The 21,409-nt window shown below is 33.2% G+C and overlaps 1 long non-coding RNA gene across 4 annotated transcripts in view; it reads right to left on the bottom strand.

Annotated features, from left to right (window-relative positions):
• Positions 1 to 21,409, bottom strand: part of LOC141574621 (uncharacterized) — a 69,819-nt gene that overhangs the window by 21,479 nt on the left and 26,931 nt on the right. For 3 of the 4 annotated variants that reach the window (XR_012501503.1, XR_012501505.1, XR_012501504.1), the window contains exon 2: positions 11,101 to 11,150. This is a non-coding gene — a long non-coding RNA (uncharacterized LOC141574621). Of the gene's footprint in view, positions 1 to 11,013; positions 11,151 to 21,409 lie in introns of all 4 variants that reach the window. The other variant, XR_012501506.1, reaches the window with a different exon arrangement.

The raw sequence follows: 21,409 nt of genomic DNA, 5'->3' as shown, positions 1-21,409 counted from the left end.
TGTATGAATACATATATGACAGAAACATTATGCTGTGCACCAGAAATTGACACAACTTTGTAAACTGACTTTACTTCAATTGAAATATAGAAAGAAAGAAAGAAAGAAAGAAAGAAAGAAAGAAAGAAAGAAAGAAAGAAAGAAAGAAAGAAAGAAAGAAAAAAGAAAGAAAGAAACTAAAAAATTTAAAAGAAAAAAGAAGGCCAACAAAATTAATAAACAAAAAAATGAAAATTGGATTGGATTGTTTCAAAGTACCCCTTTATCTTATTATTTATAATTTAGTCAGTCCTCTATTCAATCATATATCAGTTGGTTATTGCCCCTGACCATCACTGACCTACTTTCTGTCTCTATCGTCCTACTTATTCTAAACATTTCATATAAATTGTATCCAATATGTGGCTTTTTGTGTATGACTCCTTTCACTTAGCATAATCAGAACTACATTCTTTTTATGGCCAAATAATATTGTATTCTATGGATGTACCATATTTTATTTACAAAATTACTTGTTGATAGTCTTTGGCTTGTTTCCATTTTGGGGCTATCATGAATACTGATGCTGTGAATATTTGTGTACAAATTTTTGAATGTATTTTTAAAATTTTCTTGGGCATGACAGTGGAGTTGCTGGATCATATGATAATTCTTTCTTTAACTTTTTGAAGAACTAGCTGCCTTACAAATTGGCTTCACCATTTTACATCTCCCCCGACTCCAAGCAATGTATGAATTTTCCAATTTCTTCACATTCTTTTCTGTTATTGCCTGTCTTTTTTTTTTTAATGATAGCCATCCTGGTAGGTGTGAAGTGGTACCTCAAATTGTATTAACTTTCTTAGCATTTACAAACTAAGTGATATATGTGTAGATATGAAAGTAGATTCATAGGGACATAATTAGATACATGATAGAAGGAGGTATACAGGCATATCTCAAAGATATTGCATGTTCAATTCCAGACAACTACGATAAAGCACATATCAGAGTAAAATGAGCCACAAAATGTTTTTGGTTTCCAAGTGCATATAAAATTTATGTTATACTACATTGTAGTCTATTTAGCTTGCAATACTATTATATCTAAAAAAGCAATACACATACCTCAATTAAAAATACTTTAAAAACTGTTAGCCATCATCTGAGCCTTCAGTGAGTCATAATTTTTTTACTTGTGAAGGGTCTTGCCTCGATGCTGACAGATCAGGCTAGCAGTTGCTGAAATTTGAGATGTCTTGCAATTTCTTAAAATAACAATAAATAATAATTGATAGCAAAATATTGATTGATTCCTCTTTCACTTGAACACTTAGAGGCCATTGTAGGGTTATCAACTCATCTAATTTAAATATTATTGTGTCTCAGGGAATAGTGAGGCCCAAGGAAAGAAAGAGAGATGGGGGAACAGTCAAGTCAATGGAGCAGTCAGAACACACACAGCATCTGTGAATCTGGTTTCCATCTCATGTGAGTGGGGTTCATGGCACTCTGAAACAATTACAATAGTAACATCAAAGATCACAGGTCACCATAACAAATATAATAATAATGAAAAAGTTTGAAATACTGGGAAAATTACCAAAGTGTGACAGAGAGATACAATGTGGAAAAATGGCAGTGATAGACTTGCCAGAGACCAGGTTGCCACAAACTTTCAATTTGTAAAGAAAAAACTCAGTATCTGCAAAGTACAGTTAAGTGAAGCACAATAAAATAAGATATACCTGCATATAGAAACTGCCAAACAAATTATGCAAATTCATGATTTTTTTTTCTGAGAAAAAGCATACTCACAAGGTCAGATACACTTTTGTGAGAGGAATGACCCTTTTTAAGTCACTGGCATTGACTGGTTTTTGAAGGATGAACACTATTCACACAGAGTGAGAAGAGAGAGAAAACTCTTCAAATAGAATATTTAAAGTAACATTTTGGGAAGGCAAAATGTACAGGGTATCATTGTGAAACATTGGGTAGGTCTACTTTGCTTGAGCAGACAGTTTTACAAGAGAAGAAAATAAACCTGAAAAAATGTATAACCATCACAACTAAAATAAGGCAACATAAATAAGTAGAGTAATTACATACATTCAATATTTTGAAACAATGCAAGATGATGATAAGTTTAAGTGGCATCATGAGTGAAACATCATAATTAACATGATGTGCACTGAAATTTTCATAAGAGTTTCAGAAAGGGATAGTATTTGAATGGACATAGACACATCCCAGGTTGGTCCAATACAGAAGGAACTATTGAGAATTAGATAAGAGATGGGCAAAGCTGTGCCTCCTATTCATTTCTCCCCACAAGCCTTGTGCTGTACCATGATATCCCACTGAATCTGGGCTTTCTGAGGACCCTAGAGCTAAGGTTGCTTCTGATCTCCATGTATTTCCATTCTTTTGAAACCAATTTGGCTACTAGTTACATTATGTTTATATAAACGAAGTGTTTTATGTGAGGGTATTAATTAGCTATGTCAGCACTGGACTGCACCCTGCAGGTCTACAAGCCCTGTACTTACCCAGCTTCAAGACCTGAGAAAGATCCCAGAGTCAGCAACAGAGATAATCAATAGTTTAATGATTAGGGTGATCTTACACATCTGAAGCAAAGTCCTGGAGCAACATCCTGCCATGTGTGGGAGCTGGAGGGCAGGACATGATGGCAGTCTTTGCTCCTGGTGGGGAAGAAGAGGTTACCAGTCATAGGGGAGTTGATGTCAGGTTGGCTCATTGGTTATGAGGCTAATCAGCACAGGGTAATGCCTCTCACCACCCCTTGGATAAGCATAGTGGTGAGTTCTGATCTAAATCTAGAACAGTCATTAGCTGGGGCCTGGGGTGAATATGAAGGAAGATCAGTCTTATGAGTTGTGTGTAGGTGAAGCAGGCACCAGTCAAGCAGGAGATGTATAGAGAGAAGCCATCTTGAGTTGCCTGACCATACAGCCATCATCAGAGGTACATGCTATTTATTGACTGAAAATAAAGAATCACGGAGTAGTGACATCAGAATTCCCATACTCTCTTAAGGTTATAATTGCTTGTTCTCACTCTATGGGCAGAACCCTTACCCCCAAGTTTCTGTTGAAACTCAGGTTTCAGGGAAGTGTCTTCCAGAATAATGTTCCTTGTATACAGGAGGTGGAACTGGAAATTAAGAGAATGGTTAGGATATCAGAAAACTAGACAAAATGATGACAAAGGGATGGATATCCATTCAGAGGAGAACATGAGAAAAGAGAGGGGAGAATGGCAATCTGATAGGGGACACTTAAAATAACCAACGTCAGAAAACAACCTTTGGGAGGACATTTTACTTTTCAACAGGAGGAGATCACCAAAAAGGAAATCATAAAGTTGGCTTGGAATGTGTGCTATCATCCTAAATAGTCTTAAGACGTGTGATGTGATATGTCGAGTTCTCTGGTGAGTGGAGTGATTAAGCTGTAATGACAGCTCCACAGGGCACAATGTCAGGAACCATTCCCGATTGCTTTTCTGTTGAAGAGGGCAGTAGGGTGGAGGTGGTCTTCCATTTTCAAGTTCCTTCAATATGCTGGTCCTCAAGCCAGTGCATATGTATCTGGGACAGCTGAAAAGAAGAAGGATGAAGAAGGGCATTGAAACCCTTTAAAATTGTACTCAAAGAACAAGTGACACTTACTTTTATATGTGACTGACTACAATTTAGTCACTAAATCTAGCTACAAGTCATGCTGGGAAATGTTCCCAGATAAGTACAAGTATCATTTCTACCCAGGAAAGGAGCAGTGGACATTGAATGATAGATAACTGGCAGTCTGGCCCACATCTCCTTTAATAAAGAATCAGTGTAAATCCTCTTATAAACCTGTAGTTTTATGACTCTCAACCCTTGTCTCACAGAAAAGAAAAGTGAGTTTCAGAATCAAGAGTAGGCATTTGTGTCCTGCCTTCCTCTGCTCTAACGTCACTTGCTCTCAGTAAGTCAGCTGCTCATTCAGAGGAGAAAATATTTCTCAGATGCCAAAAGCAAAATTGATCTATTGTGAAAGAGTTGAAGTGTGTTCTAAAGAAACTTTAGACACTGCTCAGTCCTCGACACTGAAGGCCTTCAGGATGTTTTGTGATTGTTATAATTATTTTTGGTTCCTTTAAGTTTGTGCTTAGAGCATGGGACAGGTAGCTGTATTTCATTTTAAATATATTTGGATGATGCTATTCATTGAGTAAATGTTGGTCGGACTTAATGCATATCAAGATCTGTGTTAGTCCTGATAATTCCTTTAGAAGAGAACAAAATATAGATCAAATTGTGATGTGTTACAGAACCCCAGACACTCATAGTACAATGAGAAGATGACAAGTATTTCAACAACCAGCATGAACAACTTTACCACACATACACATGCCACATATAGAATATGTTATGTTATACATGCTACAACATGTATGCTACATATTATATTATACTATAGTGTATTATACTATACACTTTACTGTAGAGGTGAGTAATACATTCTTCCCATTTTCCAGGAGATAAATCCTTAGTAATTTGCATTCAAAGAGAAAGTAGAAGAAGAAATGTTTCCACTTGTTTTGGGAAAGAGACAAGGTGTAAATATACTCAATCAATAGGACAAATTATTTGAGGGTACTTCCTTTTTTTATGTGTTCCTCAATACATGTACTTTCTTGCAGAAGTGTACTTGAGCATTTTGATCACTAACATATACATATCATGAAGATGCTGGGTGAAGATAAGTGTTTCAATAGGAAACTCCGTAGCATACTCAACTGGAGAATTCTGCCACTGGCTAGAATGACAGATTCAGTGTAAATGTCTAAGCACAGCACTAAGACGATTTAAATTTCCCTTTTGTATGTGAAACACTGAGGTCATGCTTCTTACATGCAGCATGCTTGCGGGGTAATTGGAGTAGGTGATCAGGGCAATCACACTACCTGTGGATGGCTGGAGGGGATGGTGGGCACAGAATGCTCTGGAATATGACACGATAGCTTAATACTCCTCTTACAATGTGTACCCCCCCAAAATAAGCTACTTTTTAGTATTATATATATAATAGTATTATAGATATATATAATATATCTCCTTAGATATTTAGTTTAATTCAATTAAACTTTTGGACAAATTGTGCAGTGTTATAGTCTGTCAGAAAACCTGATGTTACAGGTAAATAGAATACAAATTTAACACATTTTAATTCCCTGTGTAGAAAAAATAGAACACTTTAACATGAGAAAATTCACAATTTCAAAATTTTCATATCAATCTTTAAAGGCCACTATCTGCTTTTAGCTTGGGGAAGCAAACAATGAGGGCTTTTGTGATTGAAACAACGTGGTTTCCCATTTTCTCTATGACATATTGTCACTACTCAAATCTAATTTAATCAATCCATCTTATTAGTGTTTTCTGATATTAAAAAGGATATAAAATTACATTTTATTGAATTATAAGTGTGAGTAAAATAGCTATTAATATTTCCTGTGGGTTGATGTCCATGCACCAGAATGCAATTGTACTATTTTATTAAATTCAAAAATGTTTCTGTTTTTGCTGCCATTTGGTTTGCACATTCTGTGTCTTGAGTGATGTTCATAAAGTTTTCTTAAGATTTGTTTCTGCCATTGCCACAATACAACACATTTTTATAGTAATACATTCCTTTCGTATTTTAAGACAAAAAGATGTAGTATTTTGGAAATATGGTTATGTTTCTAACAATCCTTCCTATGCTCTGGCAATCAGAGGAAGTCAAATTCTGCATTTTCTAAATGTTTATAAAAGCTTTATAGCTACCACAAATAATTTTAATATGAGGGAACATAAGACAATAAAATGATGCTGACAATATAAAAAATAGTATACACATATAATATTTTGATAAAAAGTGCATTTAGACAACATAATAATATTTAATTTTCATAACATTCTGGTGCAGGAATGCTATTATCTACAATTGAAGAGAAGTGAGTCCGAGAGGTCAGTAAACATGTTCAAAGATGCACAGTTTAGATTTCAGATTCAGAACCACACAGTGAATCTTGTGACTCCAAATCTCTTACTCGTTCTGCTAGACCATGTTACTTCCAGAAATAGATCCAGGCAGCCCAGATCTATCTCCACAGTTTACTTTCTCAAAAGAAATTTCAGGTAGGCCAAATTAAATAAAAAATTGAACATCTATTTTTTTCTCATGTTTAATTCAAGATCAAACTCCCTCTTCTATATGTGTCTTTATATTTGACCTTCACTTCAAATCCAAGTGCCTTTTTAAATGAGTTTAAATTTATTGTCTCTAGTTTATCTTTTAAACTAAGTAAATAATTTTCAACATCAGCCTCTACTACCAATTGAAACTGGTTAGTAAAAATGACTTTCCTTGTGGTCATATTTATTAAATTTTGTTTTGATGGGGAGGTATTTATCTATCTATCTATCTATCTATCTATCTATTTATTATTTGTTTGTTTGTTTGTTTGTTTATTTAAATGAAGATATTGGGGATTGAACCCAGGATCCTGTGTATACTAAGCATGCACTCTACCACTGAGCTAGAATTTTGTTATAGAATGAACTGTGTCCCTGTATAATTTGTATGCTGAAGTCTAAAACTTGGCTGCCTCAGAATGTGACCTTATATGGAATAGAGCTGTTGAAGGTGTGATTAGTGAAGATGAAATCATGGTGGGCTAGTGTGGGTCTGTAACCTAATACGAACGGAGTCCCTGTGAAAAGGGAATATTAGAGCATGGATACACATGGACACAGGGAGAATGCCACGTGGAAATGAAGGTAGAGATCAGGGCAATGCTTCTTCACACCAAGGAACGCTAAGGACTGCCAGAAAAGCACCAGAAACTAGGGGAGAAACCCTAGAAGGAATCAGCCCCACTAACACCTAGATCTCAGACTTTTAGCATCCTAATCAATAAATCGCTGCTTAAGCCATCTAGTTTGTGGTATTATACAGGCCTCATCGGTTAATACATAGCCTTTTCTTTTCTTTATCAAATCCAGTATTCTTGTCAGGCTCTTTCATCTTTATTATGTCTCTAAAAAATTTGGATTTATCATCCCCTATAATGCCTAAAATGCTGGTCTTCTTAAGGATCGTCCTTTATATACAGTTTTGGAATAATATCAAAAGCTGTGGTTTAAACTAGTACTCATTTATATACCAAAATTGCATATGTCTTCTAAAATCAGGCACAGACTACCCAACATATCTAAAACTGAATTCAGTACACTTGGTGCATTTCCCTAACTTCTTATCTCTTCCCCACTCTCTAATGCTGTAAGTCACTCCTTTGACTCAGTTACTCCAGCAAGAATCTTGAATGAAGGTCAATCTATATTTGCCAACTTCATGTCCTACTTTTAAATAGTACATAAGCCCATCAATTCTATATCCTTAATAATTCTTGAATAAATCCACCTTTTTATAACCCTTTACATTCTCTCCTGGTCAACTTCAGTACTTTCCTAACTAGCCTTTCTGACTTCTGCCTTGTGTACTTCCCCCAACTCATTGCTGTTCTGTTTAAAGACCCATTCTGTTCTGTAAGATATAATACAGTGTATTGTGACTTTTTAATTTTATTTTTCATTTAACTCAGGAATAATTGACAAATAAATTGAAATTGTGATTCTTTTTTTTTTATTTATTTATTTTTTATTTTTACCAGTGTTCAGCACAATTTTTCAGTTATTCATGGACATATACACACTCATTGTCACATTTTTTTCTCTGTGAGTTATCATAACATTTTGTGTATATTTCCCTGTGCTATACAGTGTTGTCTATTCTACAATTTTGAAATCCCAGTCTATCCCTTCCCACCCTCCACCCCCCTGGTAACCACAAGTCTGTATTCTCTGTCTGTGAGTCTATTTCTGTCCTTTACTTACACTTTGTTTTTGTTTGTTTGTTTGTTTTTGTTTAAAGCATTACTGAAGAGAAAGAAAGAGGCTGGAGGAATAACTCTCCCAGACTTCAGACAATACTATAGAGCTACAGTCATCAAGACACATGGTATTGGTACCAAAACAGACATATAGACCAATGGAACAGAATAGAGAGCCCAGAAATGAACCCACAAACTTTTGGTCAACTCATCTTTGACAAAGGAGGCAAGAATATACATTGGAATAACGACAGTCTCTTCAGCAAATGGTGTTGGGAAAACTGGACAGCAGCATGTAAAACAATGAAGCTAGAACACTCCCTTACACCATAGACAAAAATCAACTCAAAATGGATTAAAGACTTAAACATAAGAAAAGATACAATAAACCTCCTAGAGGAAAACATAGGGAAAACATTATCTGACATACATTTAAAAAATTTTCTCCTAGAAGAAATAAAAGCAAGAATAAACAAATGGGACCTAATGAAACTTACAAGCTTCTGCACAGCAAAGGAAACCAAAAATAAAACAAGAAGAAAACCTATGGAATGGGAGAAAATTTTTGCAAGTGAAACCGACAAATGCTTGATCTCCAGGATATATAAGCAGCTCATATGACTCAATAAGAAAAAAATAAACAACCCAATCCAAAAATGGGCAGAATACCTAGACAAGCAATTCTCGAAGGAAGACATACGAATGATCAATATGCACATGAAAAAATGCTCAATATCGGTAATTATCAGAGAAATGCAAATCAAAACTAAAATGAGGTATCACCTCACACCAATCAGAATGGCCGTCATTCAGAAATTGTGATTCTTAATACACATTAATGAGAATAACAGTTTTTAGATGCAGTTCATTTATGCAACACATCTTTCTATTTTTAGCATCTAGGTTTCTTTAACCTTAATGCATTTTGATTTCCATTCTTTGTAATGATGAAACATTGCAGATTTAAATAAATTTCCATCAGTGTTTTTATTATCTGTTAAGTTTAAAACACCATAAACAAAGCCTCTTTTTTCCCTGTCTACTTCACCTTCAAACCTCCTGCCCCTCCCCGAAAACATGCATACACATACACACACACACACACACTCACACACACACACACACACACAGAGTCATCACTCTCTCTTTTTTTCTCAATTGTGTCAGCAACATGCCATGGATATAGCAAACATATATCTTGGTTGGTCTTTTTGTGAGTCTGAATGAGGTTCTTATGCATCTGTAAGTGATTGATTAAAAAGAAATTTTTGATTTCATAGAAAAAGTGGTAAAATGCTTTGGAAAGTCTTTCAAAATAGCATTTCTAAACTTGAAGTGGAATTTTGACATTTTGGCATTTAACATTTTAAGTTTTATCCATTTATTAAGCAATTTAATGTGTTTTTGTCACCTGGCCTTTTCTGTCTTATTCATATATTTCCAGATGATACAAATTTCTTCCCCAAAGAAAGTTCATAATGGCAAGAATCTTAGTTATATTCTTGATTTTGTGTTCTGTAAGGTTTTATTGAACCATACAATTCTAATAGCATCTTTTTTCTTTTTTGGTGGAAATGGGAGAATAAAAAATCATTTGTATCAGTATAAGTCAAATACTACTTTCTTTCAATAAGTAATATTTTAAGTAAACTGACCTATTAACAGTTTAACTTTTTAATTTTTTCTTGTTCATTTCCCGCCATGAAAATCCCTAATTTTTAGCACAGTAAGCAAAATTTCCTTGGGTGACTAGATCTTAGAAATTGGAAAATGCATTTGCTCAGGCAATAAGGGCTTTATTATATCAACATATTTCTGCCATGCTTATAAAATCATTAAGCTGACACCTTTGGGAAGATTTTAATTAATTACAAAATGTCAATTAATTGATGGAGTAAAATGAACAAAGGTAACATGGAACAGATTTAGCAGTATACGAAAGAGTTGGATATCTTCAGTCTATGCTTGATAGAAAGTTCTAATTTCCCTATCTTGAGAACAAAGGACACTGGACTTAGACATCTGTTTCCAATTTTGCTGTTAAGGAGATTTGGGCCCAGGTAGGTCACTTAACTGATGGACATCTCTTTTCTCATAAATGAAAGGACAGGATCAGAGTAGGTAATTTCTAAAATTCTTTCCAGCTCTAATATTTTACTTTTTTTGTCAAAATCTATCAGCCTTAGTGATACATGTTGTCAAAGACTAGAGATATAGAGAATGATGATGATGATAATGATGATTTTGATAATGTCTAATATTATTGAGTGTTATATGCCTGCATTTGATTCCCTAATTGTTCTAATAGGAGAATATTACTGCCTTCCATTTTATTAATGAGAAAATTGAGGAAAAGATAATTTAACTAATATGACCAATATCATAAAGCCCTATGCCAAAGTCAATTATTTCAAATATTAAGCTTTATGGAAAGAATATTATCAGTGTTCATCAGTATCCTTTCTGTGCACCAGCAAGACTACATTATTTATCCACTTGAAGATCATTAAGGTCATGTGATTAGCTTTGTCCAATGGCCATGTGTCAAATTTACATGTATAAGTTTTGGCACAAAGCATGGAAAAACCAGCAATGGCTCTGCAGGTGCCTCTTTTTCTGAGATGCCCATCAGGAGGCAGTAAGCTCCATATGATGTTGCTTCAAGATGGTGGTACTTTCCTTGTATTCTGAATCACTGAGTTGCTGGTTGTGGGACAGTTCATCTTGCTTCTTATCTGGATACAGACTTTTCTAGAGTAAATTCTAAATCTTTGTTGTTTAATCCACTGAAATTTGGATTAAATCCACACACACACATATATGAGGACATTTAGCCTATATACAATTCAGGACATTTTCATCTTCAATGAAAGTTAAGGGCATGAAGCTTTGAAAGTTTTCCATGTTATCAATTATACCAGTATTTCCTGATATAATCAGCCACCTGGTAGTTAGCATTGGCTACTATGAAAACATTCTTAAGCATGAATCATTCTCTTCTGCTAGATTATCTCCTTTTTTCTCACTTCTATCTCTCTTGAAACCTCTTATTCCTTGCTCCCAACTTCATTTTTAGGAAATACATACCTTAACAACTCCTCTTTTTTTTTTTTGGAAATATTCTTTCTTTCAAGATTGAGAAATAGTATGAAATATTTGATTTTCAATACTGACGTTTTATAGCAGTGTGATCTCATCGAAGTTTTGTCTCAGTCAGATTCAATCTGAAAATGAAAACAAATATGAGTATTATGTGAAAAGGGGTTAGATATGTGATAGCACTTCCCCAAATTGTGTGTATTGCTGGGGTCATAAATTTCTAAAAGGGAGAATTGGAGGCTCATGGAAAAGACAATAACCAACCCTTTGAAGTAAAGCAGTTTGGGCTGCCCAAGTGGGTCTGCAAAGGAGACCTGGTGCAAAAGATTATGGAAAGCTGCTGTCTCCACATATCTGTTGGGTGTCAGTGGCTCTTGGTCAGCAAGATTTTCATTTGGGAAGATGATGTGGGTGTGGAGCCAAAGACAGCAAGAACTAGCTAGAATCCACATGTATCTCTTTGTTACTCGTACCTCTAAATTAACAGATTTCAGATGAGCTGCTTTATTTTCCCCTTCCAAAATTTGTAAAAAGAATTTCTTATTTGGGCCAGTTAACAAACTATCATACAGGATAGGGGATTCTTGTAAACTATTCTAGCTTAGCCAAGATGACAGTATAAAAAAATTGCTGCAAGTCAATTAATTTTCCTGTCCTTTAATTTCTTTATTTCTAAAATGTTTGATTTTGCTTCAGCAACTCAGTGTCATAGTTGTTGGAATCACATGTGAATATACACTGAAAATTACAATAATGATAAAAATTATTGTTGTTTCAAAGTAATTGTGACAACATATTTTAAAATGATTTGCCTAAACACATCAATCTGTGAAAATAAATATTTCATACATTTTAAAAATAGAAGCCTCTTGAAACAGTGTGGGCTTAACTTGTCTTGTGTGTATCTGCTTGTTCTATAGTCTATGATTGTAGATTTCAAATTTTTACAGTGCAGTATGCACAATTTACATAAAAAATTCAATAATCATCTGTTAACTAAATCCTTACTTGTGACTTATAAGATAATACATTAATAATTTAATGTTCATGACACATACAGACAAAGAGGTGGATAGCTTACAAAATCTATTACATGGAATTCTGAAGTTCTTGTACTACCAAGAAAATTATAAATATAGATTTGAATTTTATGTAACTGCTTCTCTGATAAAATTAGTTGGAAGGAAATTCAGTGCTTTGAGTTTTTAATAGTTATGATTTTTAATACTAATTTACTTCAATTTTAGCTAATGAACAGTGGAGACCAACACACATTTAAGCTGGTAATTTCTACTTCTGGCCAGAAACACATAGGAACTGTGTATAAATAAATGCAAATGTCATTAATGTATAGATTTTTAAAGTTCTACTATATTTTTCTTGGAAATGAAGAGAACTTTCAAAATTATCTTTCTTAATCCTATCATTTGATAGATAAAAAAAGAAAATTACCCAGATAAAGTAAGAAAAATTATATAGATCATAAATAAACTTTTTGTATAAATTACTAAACTTTTCATGTGCCTGCTTTATTTTATTATTGCTTTTTGTAATACAACTGACTACTTACACCAACCACCAATTGGTATATATGTTACCAATTGTGCACATATTTCTATGATTCAGTCATACAAATGTTGATTATGGTTTGTTCCAAATTCATTTGGATTTGCAAACCTAATCATAACTAAAACAACTGAGGAATTAGAAATTCATTTTAAACAAAAATCAAAGGAGACCTTGCAAGATACTATCCCAATCAAACCTATGGCCCTATTGCAGAAAACAGATTTTAACAAATCTGGGCTAGACCTTGTTATGAACATGGTATATAGACTGAGGTTCAAACCACAGTGCCTGATGTTGGGAGTATGTGGTCTTATTAAGATAGTGAAAGACATGTAGTCAGTAGTTACAGAGCAGTGCAAGTATTTGACAATGACTGTTTCATAGGAGAGGCAGTGAAGAATTCATTTCTGTGTTTTCATCAGAGACATAGAGTTCAAAACAATGACTTTGGTCCTAAACTTAGGAGATTTTATACTACAATAAATAGTAGTAAGGAGGATGTGTGGATACATTGTGTTGTGCATGTGGGGGCACACACACACATGCCTGTTGTGGGCAAAGGTATGTGTTATTGGCAGGGTTAGCTCGTTTAGCCAATACTAAAAACAAGGGGTGGGACATAGATCCCAAGTGACTTTGTGATTTTTACTATTAATAATTCTAAAGGAAAAACACTGGCAAAATAAGTAAAAATTACCGAGTTTTTCTAGTTTTTAAATCCAAAATCTGTTTATTTTTTCAAGCTACTGTTATTCTTAGTGAAGGGGAATAACAGTTCCTGCCTTTTACAGTGAAGGAATAAAGAGTATTCATGATGTGACTTTTCATTAAAATATGAAATTTTCCATCCTAAGGTCCTCAAAAATGAGTTATTCTACCCTCATCAGAAATGGTCCTCTGGGCATTGGCTCATATGGGATAATTTAATGGAATTTCACATTCTGTAATTGAGACTATATGTTCATCTAATGATGCCAAGCATATTTTAAAAACCCCTCAATGCTGAAGTTTCAGTCTCCTGCCATGATTGTTCATACCTCTCAGTTGATTAGTAATTCTAAATGACAATGCAAATCAAAGTGAATTTTCATATTGTGTTGACACCATTAGTGAAAATCTAATTAAATATCTAATAATTAATGCAACTCCTTCCAGGAGAGTTAATACATTAGAGAATGTCAATGGGGAATATCCAGTGGGAATATTACCTTCATTGTTGTGTTTCATATTGTGAATTGAGTGAATTATAGTGTATATTATATTTTATATGCATATTTTTTAAAAACTGTGTGGGCAAGACAATCCAGTTCTTGGTACAGTAATGTAACTTTCTTTTAGTTGGACATTATTATATTGATGTCTTACACCAGGTCACCCAGTCAGCTTAGCCAGTAAACATTTAGAGAGTGCCTAATACGTGACCAGCACTGTGTTAAATGTTAGTGATATAGAAAGTGTTAATATAGAGACCTTTTTCTCAAAAGGATCTTTTCTTAAATTACTAACCATTATAATTAACTTAAGCTTCTAATTTTCAGTGGGGAACTTTTGAGTGGAATTCAGAGAAGATTATGGTGTGTATTAGAATATCCTTTGGCATTCTATTTCCACATGAGGAGTATTTATCTTCTCCTACTTTTGGGCTTGAACTTGTAACTTGCTTTGGCCCGTAGGCTATCAGCAGATATGATGTGATGCAAGCCAAGTCTTGAAATGTGCTTATGCACTGGGTTTTCTGTCTTGTACTCTACCTCTACCATGAGGACATGCTGAGTAGACTGATTGGCCTCAAACAATTCAAAGGCACTTAAGATTAGACCTGAACTGAACCCATGTCCTGGAACTAAACCTAAGTGAGGGCATCAGAGTTCTCAGCAGAGCTGGCCCAGTGGGTCAGCAGTTTGAGGTAGAACCCCAGATGAACAATTAGTCAGTGCATAAGAATACTTAGCTTTATAAGCCTCTAAGCTTTGGGATGTTTTGTTGCAGACCCATAGCTGTCAGACACAAATGAATCTGTGGTTTATAGTGATTGCAATAACAGATCTGTTTTTCTTTTTAGATCTTGTATTTAAAAATATTTACAAGAGTATAAATATGTGTTCTCTGTTTTAAGGAAACAGAGGCTTCATCATTATTTAACTATAATTTAAGAACCAAGCAACAAAGGCAGAAACAGTGAAAACATCAATGGTATAAATGTAATAATATGAATGATTCTATTCTGCCAAATGTATCCATGACAATTTCTTAAGTGATCATCAAAGTATAGGCAAATTATTCTCCTCGGAAGGCCCTGTAAGCTCCCTGTGTAAACATGGAAGACAGTGATGGAGTTGCTTCTTGATTTAAAAAAAAATTTGTGTCAGCGTGTTTAGGTAATTTTTTAGAGTTGTGTTTGTGTTTCATCTGAGTTGGCTCAAAAAATGACAAATAGGCAACATAAATATAAAAATTCAAGGACACTAAGAGAAAGAAATATGTGCTAGACTTAAAGCCATTAATATGCAATTGTTAACTCCTTAAAATAAAGCACACTCTTATTTTATATTATACACCTCTAGTCCTTAGAGCTATGTCTTTCATGATGTTGGTATATCATGTATGAGCAATAAATAGTATTATGTGACTCAAACAATGATCACACATAAATATATTTCTAATGAAAAGTTAAATGTTTAGGGACCTTTGTATTGTTAGTCCTTGTATAAGTTACTAAATTTACTAAAACAACCTTTTCATGTACATATGTACATTAATAATAGAAAGTCATCTGGCATAAATTAACTTTATTTTCAGTGATTATAGTCACACCTCAAATCTCTGGAAGCAGTTATTTGGTACACTTTGACATGGACCTTTAAAAAACTAGATTAAATTATTAGTAACTGTAAAATCTCTGACAAGAAAATGCTTCTTTCAGCACATTATATATAAATATAAAATTGAAAGAAGGACGTACCCTCCTGTGAGAAAAGCAAATGTAAATATCCAGTTGTGTGGATTAGGTGAAGCAAGGCCCTAGCGTTCACTCTACATACTTTTCTAGTGGGCGTTTTTTCACCGTGACTCTTTCACCTCAGGTTGACTAAATGTGACTTGTTCACAACTCAAAATTTAAACAGTTTGAGCTCATGTACGCCTTATGAAAAAAGCGAGATTCAGCATTGCATATTTAACTCTTAAAGTGTAAACTGTCTCATATTTACTATCACACAAAATAACAGAACAAAAATAGGTAAATACAGTAGAAAAATATAAATCTGTAGGCAAAATTGACCTGTAAAAATAAATGGGATTATTCCAACAATGCAAATTAGTTTGCCTGTATACAATAAATTAATGTAGTATAGCACATTAATAGATTACAAAACTACAAGGGGAAAAGCAATTGATCATTTCAGAAGATGCAGAGAAAATACGTGATTAAAGTCCAATACTGGTCCTAATAAAAAGCTCTTAGAAAACAAGAAATGAAAGAACTTCTTTATTCTAACAAAGAATACCTGAAAAAAAAAAAAAACAACAAAGTAAACTATTGTGATGAATACAAAAAAGGTAAAAACATTAACTTCAAAATTAGAAACAAGTTAACAATAACCTCTATGACCTCTTCCATTCATCATTGTAAGGGAGGTACTTAAGACCTTAGTAAGAAACAGAATCAAGTGTATTATATACTAGAATCTGAATGAAGTAATCTAAACCCTGTTTATGTTAAAAAAACCAAAAAGATAGGTATAAAAAGAGTAGTTTTCATAGACTAAGTATCAGGTGTATTTCTATGCCTAGAAACAAAATGTTAGAAATGCAATAAACAGATACAATTTTAACCACAGAAAAATATGAAGAAAAGAAATTCACCAAATAAAAGTCTTGCATGCCATCCGAAAAAAAAAAATATGACTGTGTGGAAATGCATTAAAGATACAAAAGTAACTGGATAAATATAGCTTCTTCATGAATATGGAAAGCCAATATCTTAACCATATAAAATCTTACCAAAGTGATTCAGATTTAATCTCTATGATTAAATTCTGGCAGAGGTTTGAATGGTACTCAACAAACTTACTCTAAAATTTATATGGAAAAAGACACAGCCAATAATAGTCAAGTTATTCTTGAAGAAAATTAGGTGAGTGTAAATTCCAGCCATAAATATTAGCCAGTAACACTTAGCAGAAAAGATAGAAAAACAAACAAATGTGAAACTTTAAGTTTAAACTTTAAACTTTAAGTACAAGAGATGTGGTGTTGGGGCAAGGAATAGCGACTTTATTTGGAAAGCTGGCAGACCGAGAGGATGGCTGACTAATGTCTTGGAGAACCATCCAGATCCAGTCACAATACAGGCTTCTTTTATACAAAACAAAAACAAAAACAAAAAACAAACAACAAAAACAAGGGAGGGTGTATGGTTGGTTGTTGCAAACTTCTTGCTGTAGAAATTCTTTGTTCTTACAGCTGTCCATGTGGGTCAGTTCATGGTGTCCCTGTAAACCTCCAACAAACAAGTGTTATTCTCTATTCTGCAGCTTCTTATCTTTATGTGAGTGCAGAGCTAGCAAGACTAAGCCTAGGAAACAGGGCACAGTGGTCAAAACTAAAGGAACACATCTAATATAGAGTCAGATTTGTTCTCCTCTATTACATTAACTTCAGAAAATTATAATATCCTTATAAATTAAAGGTGTACACACACGAACTCCAGCAATTTTTTTCCTAAGTTACCTTCAACCTTCTGCATGTGTTCTGTGTTCACCAAGATAAATATACAAGTATGTTCATAACATCATTGCTTATAGTAATCAAACATTGTAAATAACTCAAATATCCACTTTTTGGAAAATGGATTAATGGAGTAATTTCTAAGTTGCATTCTAAAAATTTAAGTTTTATAAAAACTAATAATTCTAAATATAAAAATTGTAGTAAAGTGAATGTTTCGGGGGAAATTGAACAAAAATATAACATTTAATAAATATATATGGCGACTTAAACTAAATGATATCATTTTATTGATATATATGTGTGTTCAAGAAATTATAAAGGAAAGCAGGAGAATGCATTTTAAAATCTCAGGATACCTCCATAGTGAAGAAAGAGAGGTAAATAGGATAAAAATAAAAGCACATTAGGGACTTTAATAATAAAGTACATGCTTTAGTTAATTTCAAAAAGAAGGTTCATAAATTTCAGTTAGCCAGACAATTATCCACTTTTGTTGTTTAAATTTTATCTTATTTATTTTTGTGAAAATAGTACAACTTTAGCCTTATGAAATTTGTGGACACTTCCTTTCTGACTTACTACATAGTTACTTTTTGTCATTTTTATATGTACCTTTAAATATATATATTCTGTGAGGTGTACAAATTGTTAGACAAAAGTTGGAAACTCTATAAGAAAATCCTCTCTATACTTTTTTTGTCTAATTAATCTAGAAAGTTTCAAGGGATTTGTTTGTTTTTATTACTGTAAATCCTCTCACTTTAATTTTGAGTTTCTCAATATCCCGACATTCTTTTTTATCAGTCTACCCTATATCTACATATATGAGAGGACCAAGACCCTGATGCCACAATCATTCTTCCCAGAGGAAGCCCATGTCCTGGGATCTATAGGACCCAGCAGCAAATATAAATATATATTTATCTACACTGGCACATTATAATCACTCATAATTACCTTTGGACTCACTTTTGGTGTTGAATACTCTATATGTCTGGACAAGTGTACAATGGTATTTATCCATTATTACAGTACCACACACAATTGTTTCACTGCCCTAAAAATCCTCTGTGCTTTACCTAATCAATCTTCCCTTTCTCATAACAATTAGCAATTTTTCATCTTTTTATTATCTCCATAGTATTGTTTTTTCCAGAATATCATGAGGTTGGAACCATATAATACATAGCCTTTGTAGATTGGCTTCTTTCACTTATCATTATACATTTAAGGATCTATATTATCTTTCTATGGCCTAATAGCTCATTTCTTTTCAGCACTGAATAATAATCCATTGTCTGATTGTACCATGGTTTATCCATTCTCCTACTGAAGGATATTTTTGTTGCTTCCATGTTTTGATAATTACAAACAAACCTGATGTAAATATCCTTGTGTAGGTTTTCATGTGGACATTGTTTTCAGATCCTTTATGTAAACTGCAAAGAGTTGACTTGAAGGATTTTATGGTAAGAGCACATTTAGTTCTGTAAGAAACTGCCAAACTATCTTCCAAACTGTTTTAATCATTTTGTATTTCCATCAGCAATAAATAAGAGTTCCTGTTGCTCTACATCTTGGCAGGATGTTTGGTGTTGTCAGTGTTCTAGATTTGGTTAGTCTAATAGGTATGTAGTAGTAACTTCTTGTTTTAATTTGTAGTTTCCTAATGACATATAATGCTGAACATATTTTCATATGTTTGCTTGCTATCTGTTATCTTCTTTGGTGAGGTGTCTGCTCAGGTAAATTGCTCATTTTTTAAATCAGGTTGTTTAATGTTCTACTGTTGAGCTTTTTAGAATTCTTTGTATATTTTGGCTAATAGTCTTTTATCAGATATATTTTTTGCAAATACATCCTCCCAATCTGTGGCATGTCTTATCATCCTTTTGACAATGTCTTTTGCAAAGAAAACAAATTGTGATTTTTTTAAAAGTTCAGCTTTGAAATTATTCCTTTCGTTGATCATGCCTTTGGTGCTTTATCAAAAAGAAAAGTGAACAAAGTCAAAATATGGACTAGATAATCCTTTAAATAACAGAACCAAATTTCCAAAGATGGAGCAAAATACCATAATGTACCTATAATTTAAAAACCAGTTAAAATGACTAGTTTCTTGATATAAAGTAGAAAATACATAAAAATATATAATTAGAAAAAATTTAACTACAGAATAATAACTATCAGGAAAAAACAACAAACAGGTTGTTTTTTATATAATATTGGCAAAACTGGATTAAAGAAGACAGCTTCTTGAAATTTATGTTTTGTAGAAAAGTCATCCTGAATTTTATATTCTAGAAATAGCCAAAATATTATACAAGTATGAAATAAATGAAGTTATCTTCAGTGATATAAAGAATGAGGGGTTTAATGCCTGAAAAACACATCTGAAGGAAAAACAAAAGAAAGTCACACAAAAAAATGAAAATAAATGAAGAAAGTTTTATGTGGAAAACAAAATAGACAGTCATAAATAAATTAGTCAATAATACATATGGATAAGCCTAAATTGAGTCAATTTTCCTATTAAAAGACATTAAAATGCATAGATTCTCAGATATTTGCGGGGAATCTCTATGATATTTGCAAGAGGAACACTTAAACATGCTACAAAAATTATTGAAAATAAAATATGGAAAAAGAAACACCAGAAAGAAATACCTATTGCTATAAAAAGTAGTTATATCAGTTTTAGATTTAAGCAACATAAAAGAGCAAGGGTAAATATATTGGAAATGTCATGTTTTATTTCTCAGTTTGGGTGGTAGAGTAATGGATATATATTTTATAATCATAACCTGTATGTATCAAATGTATCATAATTTAGAAATGCAAATAAAAAATATAATCAAATCTTACTGTAATGTAACAAATAATTAAACATTTTTTTGCATGTAATTCCTGGGTATTAGTTATGTGTGTGTATGTTATATATATGAATGTTTTTGTCCTAGAATCAAATTATGCACACAATTTTGCTCTGTGAACATTAGACATTCTATATTGAGAATCCCTTATGGTTTTTAAAGACTTTAAATATAATTAATAAGAAAGTAAATTTTTATTTGTGAAAACCATAAGAAATATAATTACTCAGCTTTACTGATGCTGTTACATTGTTTTTAATGCTTCACACTGGCATTTTTCTATTAAAATAACCATTCTAATATCTCTTTATTTATGCATTTGAAACGACTTTAACTTTGTAATTAAATTCTCAAAAATCTTTAGTGAATAATATAGGTTATGAAATTTAGAGACAGAAAAAATATTACTCACAAGCCCATAATTAACTAAATTTAATCTTTGATATAGAGACTTCCAGAACGGAATCATTAAAAATATACTCAATATTGTAATCATAAATTTTGCACAGAAATTTTAAAATGTTTTATATATCCAAGAAGTCATTAACTCTGTTTTCCTTTTCTTCTTTTTCCCCACTACTTATACCTGATATGGATCAGTCTTGAAGGGATCATCAAGAGGACATGACTGCTGGAATGTGTTTCACTTGCCTTCTCTGAAGAAGCCCCGCCAAGTACTCAGCCTTGTGACAGTAATGTGCTTGTTGCCAAGACTACCTGGACAGTATTTTAAGGCTTTTATATAAACTTTTAAGATTCTGGTGGGGTTGCGAGGAGACTCTTGTGGCTGCTCAGGACAAGTCTCATAAGTAAGTTATCTTGCTGAAAACACCTGCCACCCACTAAACTGCAGTGCTCTGCTTCTTCCTATGGTCTCTCCTTCCCCTCTGTGTTGGACCAGTTCGTGGATCATCAAGCAGACTGGGCTGAAGTACATCCTCCAGCAATTCTCTCTGTGAAGATGTCTGGGTGTAAATTTTTTGGCATCCTTTTTATTTCTAGAAGTATATTTGGTTATCACTCTCACAACTGCTAATTTGTCCAGATGCATAGTTTTAAGCTTAGAGTGATTTATCTTCCATTCATCATGATGAAAATGTCTCTCCTTACACAGATTCATTATCACGGTGGCCCAGTTTTTTTTTTTTTATTTCAATTCGAAATTATATAGGCAGAGGTATCTTTTCATCAATTGTGACATCAATGTTTTG

This window comes from Camelus bactrianus, chromosome 22 (genome assembly GCF_048773025.1).
Source record: "Camelus bactrianus isolate YW-2024 breed Bactrian camel chromosome 22, ASM4877302v1, whole genome shotgun sequence".
Taxonomy (NCBI): Eukaryota; Metazoa; Chordata; class Mammalia; order Artiodactyla; family Camelidae; genus Camelus; species Camelus bactrianus.
Note: the sequence above shows the minus strand (reverse complement) of the source record. Positions and strands in the feature narration are given on the sequence as shown.